This window comes from Pteropus alecto, unplaced genomic scaffold, assembly GCF_000325575.1.
Source record: "Pteropus alecto unplaced genomic scaffold, ASM32557v1 scaffold57, whole genome shotgun sequence".
NCBI lineage: Eukaryota > Metazoa > Chordata > Mammalia > Chiroptera > Pteropodidae > Pteropus > Pteropus alecto.
In genome coordinates, this window is record NW_006442508.1 from 11,266,245 (window position 1) to 11,275,327 (window position 9,083).

Below are 9,083 nucleotides of genomic sequence, written 5' to 3' on the forward strand. Positions count from 1 at the left end.
AGGAAAGTCAATCCAAGTAGCAGGAAATACCAAATCTTGAGAAAGACTAAGAAACTTTGAAAAGGGTCAAACTTAGAGAAGCTGCAGGAACAGTACCCTGAAATTTTATGTACCCTTTATTTGGATTCACTCATTTGCTTTCTATATGTTATATATGTATTATTTGCTGAACCACCAGAAATTAACTTTGCAGGCATACCCATTCATCTCTGAATATTTCAGTTTGTATCTCCTAAGGACAAGGGCATTCTCTTGCACGACCACACTGTAATTACCAAGTTGGTGTAGTAATTAATGTACAGTCTGTTCAATTTATGCCAAATGTCTTAATACTAACTTTTGAAAATCTCCCCACTCCTCATCACCCATTGCATTTAGTTATCACATCTCTTTAGTTTTCTTTAATTTGAAACAGTTTTTTTCCTTATTGCTAGGAGTTTGAAGATTGCATGCCAGCTATTTAAAAGGATTTCCTTAATTTTTATTCTAATTGTTTCTTCATGCCTCTAGTTTTGCATTTTGGCAGGAATACTAAACTGCATTACATCAGAATGTACATGTCAGTTTATCACATTATTGGTTGTGTTAACTTATTTGATTAAGGTGTTGTCCACCAGATTTCTCCACTATAGTTATTTTTTCCTTTCATGATTAATAATCTGTGGGAGGATGTATTGAAAAATCTTATTCCTCAACAAACCCAATGATTTTAGCATCTGTTGATTTTTGCTTAAATCTGTTACGCCTTCTAGTTAAGCTGGTATTCTGCTAAGAATAGCTTTCCCTTCCTGGAGACTCAGATTCTTGTTTCTTTCATGTGTAATCTGATAGTTACTTTACCCCAATTCAGCCTTTGGGGGAGGGGTCTCCTTTCAAGCTCTCTAAAGACCTCCTACAATATGTTAATATACTGAAGGATTTTTACTTTGGAACTCAGACATATCATTTTGCTGCTTAAGTCATAAGCATACTATAAATTTTATGACAGCTTGAAGGGATATCTTAAGGGATAAACTGCAAATGAGAATTTACCAGTGGTTAAGATTCTACTACCAAAAGGGGCAATCTTAGAGAACAATATCCTAATTCTTTCATTGATTTTTTTTGAAATATACACCTTTTATTTCTTTTTCTCTGTGCTCTAATTACTTTTTTTTAAATCACATAATGCATACATAACTATACATACATAACTACATTCTCATAAAATTTAAATCTTGACTAGCTCTCTTCCTAACCCTCTTATTCTCATTTGTTTTTTTCGAGTTAACTACTGTTGACAGTTTTCTGTTAACTCTTCATATTGAAATGAATGATTTCTATGCTTTTTATTTTTACATAATTAAGATTATTGATAGTCTGCAATTTGCAGAACTCTTAATTTGAAAATCTTTGTCAGTAGTTAAGGATCTTCCTCATTCTTTATAACTACTGCATAATGTTCTATAGTTATAGATGTATCATGGTTTAATGACTAATGTCTTTCTGATGCCCTTACTGCCAAGATTTTTTGAGAATCTGGAGGTGTTTGTGAGTGGAAACCATAAAAAAGCCATGTGAAGTGAGTGGTTCGGAGGATCCATAATTTCTTAAGATTTACAAGTTATGTTTATGCTTGTGTTCATAAGCTAGAACTTTTCAGATTTGCCAACTTTATGTTGCAGGTTTTTATTACAATGTATATATATTTAGTGTTACTGAAAACGACAATGAGTAATATGTCCAACATTTAATGTTCAGCATAGATATAGTAGGGGACTAGCACCTTAGCACTTAGCTAATATTACTGAGGCAAATGAATTATTTACATAATGGTATATTAAATTACAGTTGAATAAGGCACAGGTTCCTACATGAGCATAAGCTACAACTCTAGCTGGAGTTAAGTCATATGGGATAGGCCAGGATGAAGCCCTAGCAGGATTCATTTGCACGAAAGAAAGGTTTTTCTGACAAGATACAGATTATCTCAAAGATTTTGAGAATAAGGCAAGTCTACCCAGTAGTAAGCAGGAGTCCTTGGAATTAATAGTAGTACAGGTAACTGGTGATTTCGGTACCTGAAATCCAGAGAGGCAAGGGCAGTAAAAGACATGAGCAGTGTTAGAAGCACTGAGAACGCCTCTTTGATAGGGACACTAATGAGCATAATTCCACTAGTCCGTAGTGGCAGCAGTTGTGAGATTTGTACGTGGCTGCTCTGTTCCCTGTGCATGGAAGAGGGAAATTCCGTTAAAAGAAACTAGGAGGGAGAAAATGGCTATTTTCATGTAAGTAGGCAGGCCTTATTCATGAGTCATGTGAGATCCTGGGGATGCCCAGAAATAATTGGGGACATTTTTCATGTGTCTGGAGATCCTGCATTAGCATTAGGAGTAATCCAGATGTTCTAGTACCAAGCATTGCTCTAACCACGTTACATTAACTATTAATCTTCGCATCACTAAGAAGTTTGTTACTCCCACCTTGCTTCCAACAGACAAATTGCCTGATGGTCCACAAGTAGTAAGTGGCAGATCTGTGTCACACTTTCTGATTAAGTGGAAAATATAGTAGGAAATGGATGCTAATAAAAGGAATAGTAGTCAAAGGGATTTCAGCCTAATTTGAATGTTCTTAATGAAAAGTTAATGTATATTAACACGATATAGAGGGTACTCTAAATAGCCTTTCCTCTATTGTAATATCTAACCAGTTTTATATTTACTAAAGACCTTAAGGAGCTTACCAGCAGTAACATTAATTTCACCTTTTTGATATAAAAAGTAAACTAAGGTAAAACAATTATGCCCTTATTCTATTTATGCCTATCTGAGTTAGCATAAGCTGGCATTTTTAGATAAGCCTCTATATTAATTATGTGGGTAGCTATTTGAAAATGTAAGAAGATGGCATAATTTAAAGTTAAGAACTGAATTTACCTGAAAATGTTCTTGGTTCTTGGGCCTTGTGAGCCTGCTGTATTGTAGATCTCAGTATTTGTCCCATCTGATCCATTTATTGGAATATCACTCGAGTTGCAGATACTTGCAGCAGATCCCTGTCTGCCCAGTCTCCCAGAATCAATAGGGAATGGTGGAGACATACTTAAGCAGGCTGTCCGCTCTCGACATCAGGAGGGGAGAGAGCAACAAACATTCCTGACATGGGTTTCTATCTGCTTGCTTGGTCAGACAGACACACTGTAAACTGCACTAACATACTGGAGTTCTGGCTGATAACCAGGTGGCTTACTGGCAAGCAGCCCCGGGTCAGTTCACCCCATGCAGATGAAGGCAGAGGGTGCAGACTTATTTCAGAGCCTTGGTCTCTCATGTCAGTGAACTCCAGAGGAAGGAGGCCTTGTGGAGATCTCCTGGACTGTACTCATGTAAATGGAAAATGTGCTTTACAGTAGAGCTTGGAAAATGAGAGTGTATGCCTTGAGACTTTTGCAGGTCCCCAATCCCAAATCCTGCCAGAACATTTGATCACTTTTCACTAAATGTGTCAATTAAGTGGCCTTTTTGAACTTAACAATTATGTAAAAATACAGTGAAATTAATTCATACAACTCCTGTTTCATGTTACAATTTATTACCTATTTTTTTCATTTTGATAATAGTTTTCACATTAGCTGGTGGGAATTAGTTCAAATAGTTTTTGGGTTTCAACCATTTTTAACCTGTGCTTCTTATTGAACACAGTTTCATTGTTCTTGACCACCCTCCATGTTTTTGACACATAGCTGGGTAAGCCTCCTTTTCCCCTTGGAGAATATCAGATATTTAGAAGATGAAGTGTAAGTGTGTGTGTGTGTGTGTGTGTGTGTGTGTGTGAGAGAGAGAGAGAGAGAGAGAGAGAGCGATGCATATCTTGTTACAGTTTTAAAGTTGAGAGATTCTATTGTTCTTTGCTGTGGTTGAAGCTAGGGACCTAGGAATGCCTAAACTGCCTTGCCAACAACACTACCTCAAGGATTCCAGAGGGGAGCTGTAGCACAGAAATTAAGCTAATACTTCATCAAATCTCTACATACCCTAGTGTAAAATTCTAGTAAAACAGACTAGGAGACTGATTTAAAAGCAAGTGGGATGGCAGATATGATTCCCCTTGCTCCACAGCAGGCCCCCTCCCTGCCCAGATTAATCCTGGGCCCTGTGCTCCAGCAAGACTGGAAGAGGTATAGTGGGGAGAGGGGCAGAGATGGAGAAATGCCGGTAGGTGGCCAATGCTTAAAGAGGGGTTCTGAAATCACTTCCAACCCCATGTCACCACCCCTTGCCCTGGTTATGGAGCCAGAAAAGGAAGAGTTCCTAGGGCCTCAGGACCCTCAGCTTGGATTCTTGGATTCAAATCCTCATTTTTCATTCTTGGAGAGTAATAGGATACTATTTTGAGATATAAACGTCTTTCATTTCTGTGTGCTTATTACCTTCCCCACAGTAGAGACTTAGCTGACCTCCCAAATAGCTTTCTGCTCTTTGCAGGGAGGGGAAGTAAAGAGGGGAGTGGAGATAGCCTAGATTGGAATCTGAATGGATTTTTTTTTTCATTTTAAATTTACCAAAGTAATACGTGCACAGTTTAAAAAAATAGCCTTAAAAGATTTATGATGAAATCAAAATTCCACAGCCTCATCCTTCCTCCTTTCCTCCGTCAGATAGCTGTTATATGTATCTGACTCCCTGAGGTAAATTAAAATTAGCGTTATATTTCTTATTTGACAGATTTATAGTGGATTCTCTTCATATAGATCATTAGAACAGATAACATTACACTGCATTTTCCTCAAGGTGATCAACAGGCTGGGACTGTGTTGGATAAAAGTGGCCACAAATTCTTTGCAGCCTGAATCTGTGCTGCCATTGCAATGTGCTTTGACTAATAGAATTCTGCAGAGTGACATTGTGTGGCTTCTGAGTGCTGGCTTCCAGAGGCCTTGCAACTTCTACTTTCACACTTATCTTTCTGAACACAGTCACCTTGTGAATAAGCCTGAGCTAGCGTACTTGAGGATGAGACCTTAGATAGAGTGACTAATGGAAAAGCCCAGCTGGTACAACCATCCCAGCTCATGACATGGAGTGCGAGGTCTGCAAATGCATGTCCTCATAGAGCAGAAGAAACACTGAGCTAAACGAAAGAATGGGAACAAATAAATGCTTGTTTAAAGTCACCAAGTTTTGGAGTGGTTTCTTAGCAATAGATATGGATACAAACCTAATCATGCTCTCAATGTTGTTAATAAAAAAGAATCATTTCCATTTAAATGAGCAACTGTACCTAGAAGTGACTTACCCCATGCCAAATGTGGGAGTTAATGAGTAAATGGGGCTGTTAAGCATTATTTTCCTTTATTGAACAGTCTCATCCAAGTTCTCATGCTGAAAATTTTCAACACATTTCTCAGAATTAGCTTTACATAAAGCTTGCTTTGTTCCATGAAAAAGACATTAGCTAGTATTTCAATAAAATATATTTTTTACCTGGCATTTTTAGGGAAAGTAGTTCCCATTTCTCTAATTTTCCTTCCTGTTGAGTATTTAACCATAGAGTTGAAAGGCAAAGACAAAAGAATCTTTTTAGGTCAGATGTTAAATGCTGAGAAAAACATAATAGAAAGCTTTTAATTGGGCAACCAGTATCCTCTTTTAGTGAAAGTCAGATGTTAAAAGGAGCAGGAAACAGGATGAGTGCTATATAAGGCAAGGCCATCTAAATAAGTTCAGGGCCAAATTAATTTTGTTTTTGAAGCTTTTTGATTTATGAGTAAATGGGGATCACCAATTCTAATTTTATGTCGCTAGTAGGGTCAGGTGAAAATCAGTTTTATTTTTCTATGATAGTTTAATGGAGTACTTCTTTAGATGTTTGCATTCCAGATTTTCTGTGTATCTAATTTACTATTTTCTTAATCAGACTTGTGGGTCAGGATCTCCACTCATGCTGTGATCTGTCCGTGGTACTTGGCAAAGCTCACTGGCAATGTGAAAACCAGCCATGAAAGCACAGCATGTTTAAACCTGAGATGGTAAGCATGGAGATCACACTGGGACATTTGTTTAGGTTTGGGAAGCATTGCTTAAGTGGGATAGCAAAGGTGTAGTACCTTACACTACTCTGCCTCCCCTCCCCGCCCCACTGCAAAACACACACACACACACACACACACCCCTTTCCTCCCTCCCTAGCTCTGAGAAATTTTCTTCTCAGAATTGTAAGTGGTAGGCTTCAAAAGAAGCTAGGAGAAGAATTAAGTGGCAGTTAGTTACACAATTTCCAAGGAAATTGTGTCATTACTTTTGGAGGTCTTCGAAGTGGATTGCCTTTCTTTTCTGAGATAATATGTTTCCCTCCTAAAGTTGAAAAGTTCTCACCTTTAGACTTGGGATGGGTTCTGGAATATAGAGGGAGTACTATGTAGTGGTTAAAAACATGGGTGCTGATGGGCCTTTCTGTATCCTGACTATGGTGGTCATTAAATGGACCTATACAAATATTAAAATCCATAGAACTGTACATCAAAAGGAAAACAAGTCAGTTTTGCTATTTATTTTAAAAACCCACTTGGCTGCTGGAGCTAGCCTGCCTGGGTTTATTTGAATCATAGCTCCATCGCCTATTAGTTATGTAAACCTGGGCAAGTTACTTGTGCCTCAGTTTCCTCATCTGTAAATGCAGTTAATAATACTTCCTGTATGGGGTTGTTGTAAGGATTCAGTTAATATATGTAAAGTACTTAAAATAGTGCCTGGCTCAATGTATATAGCTACTATTATAAGAATGTAAAGGAATAAGAAGATTATGGACTATCATATGATTATAGCAACTATGAGTAGTATGAAATACAAATATTGTGAGGGCCTTTATGCCAGAAAGGAAGAAACCCTAGGAAAGTGTAAATGCTACTAAGCAAATTTAAGTCTGCTTTGTTGCTATTGTCTAGGGAAAGCAAAAACCAACCAAACAAAAATTTCCTCATTCTCCTAATTCATTTATTCATTTATTGAATGCCCATTTTCCAGGGACTTATTGAGGAGTAAAATATTATCTTGGCAGTATTTCACTTCCCAAATTACCTGATGTCTTCTTTAGCCTGTGTGTGTCTTTTTATCATGGGCTCAGTTTTCTCAGATTTACTGCTGATGGCCAGAGGTTCTGACAGTGTCGGTGTTTAAGTATCGTACCTGTTGTATCTACCAATGAGAATATTAAGACCCAATACATTCTTCCACTAGATTGACTACCAGAGGTAAATTTTGAGAATTATTTGGGAAGTAAAAGGAAGCTTTTGGAAAACAGGAACTTGGGGGTTCAAGCCATGGGTGTTTTAAGGATGATGTAGACATACTTAGAAATATTCAGATCGTGAAACTCTTTTACTAAATGAGGAAATAAGGATACTCTTTGACATGAAGGGAAAAAGTGAGGCATCATTGCTATATGATGTTAAAATATTAAACTTGAACCATTCACCTCCCATTACAGGGCATTAATGGGGCAGACAACATGACAGAGAGACATTAAGAGCAGGCAGAGGTGCTGTCTATTCCTTTACATGTATCTGAAGTCTTGTTTTTAATGTTTAAGCATTACTCTTGAACAGTTGAGAGAAAACAATCCCCCTGGGAGGAGGAAAGCAGCCAAGAGAAAATGGAACAGTCTGAGAAAGAATGGAAATGATTCTATTGCTCCACACGGCAGAGCCAAGTGGGAGGGAAGCCAGAGTAAATGATCAGAGGCTGTCTACGAAACAGCTCGCCTCAGCGCTGGGTGCCTACTCGGTGAAGCAATAACAGCTCTGCCATGGCTGGCAGAGCTGGGCTCCAAATCAGTCATCTGCAGGAAGCTGGTCTTGATTTCCATTTTGCAAGAAGCGTCTGAATGATCAAACACCAAACACACGAGATTGCATCTGTACTCCACTTCTCCTCGGTTGTCATGGGAAGTGAATGTCGCAAGTAACATAAACAAATTTAGACTCTGGAGAACTACACAGTAAAGCCCTAATGATTGGTAGGGCTTGCCATTTACAGTGATTAAAAATATAAAATGTGTTAAACTTAACTTTGTCTCAGTAACTTTGGAAGAAATGCTGCTGTTTTAAAGAGGGAGAAAAAAGAAAAGATTAACTTAAAAATGAAATTTCAAGTTTAATGTCACATAGAAGTCAAAAAGCCCTTTAGTGGCACATATTTTGTCTTTTTAGGTGTCATGACTACGAAAGTAGTGACATATTGAATACCACAAGGCTGCAGAGCCAAGTAAAAGATCTAATATTAACTTTTTTTCTAGCTACTCAAAACAACCTCTGTTCTGTGGAAGTGAGGGGGCTGTCCTGACACTTTGTCTTTAATTTCTCTTCTTTACTAATTCCTGCATGCTGCCATAGTGTAAACGATTACGGATTCAAATGAAGTCTTTATACTCAGATTAATGGATTAAGAAGATCAGTATACTGACTAAAGCTCACAAACCAACACGATTTAACAGAACTTTCTTAAAGCAAAATCCACTACGGAACAGTTGAACAGGCAGCAGTGATCCTGGGCTGCATTAGGTTGGCACAATATGAAGTAAATTAATATCAGAACCTAGCAGGAGCCCTTGACTGTCCAGGCATGGAGTGTCTTTTTTTGGTGTGAGGTATTAGAATCACCCTTTCTTGGCTTTCCAGCTTTTTTACTGAGAATCAAAGGTTAGGACTGAGAAAAATCTACTGCTATTTCCTCATTCTAAAGGTGAGAAAATGAAGACCTGAAGAGATGAACTAATAAAACTAGGTATATTGCACTGTTTGAAACTCCTAGTAAGGTTACTTTGGTACATTTTTAGATATGCCTGTTAAGCTTTATAAAAAACATTGAATTTTAGAGGTAAGAAATGAGAATATAAGTTATGAATATTAAAAATGGAATCTTTGATAGTCAAGAGGCCTAAAAGCCTAGAGAGAAGCTAAGGAGGGAGAAGTGTTCTGCTTTCTAAAATATTCAGAAGTTAGGGTAATGACAGCATCAGTTTTTAGGTTATTTCTCTACAAATGCCAAATTTTCTTCATTCTATCTAAAGACTCATATCTAAGCCTCAAACCGAATAGTAGA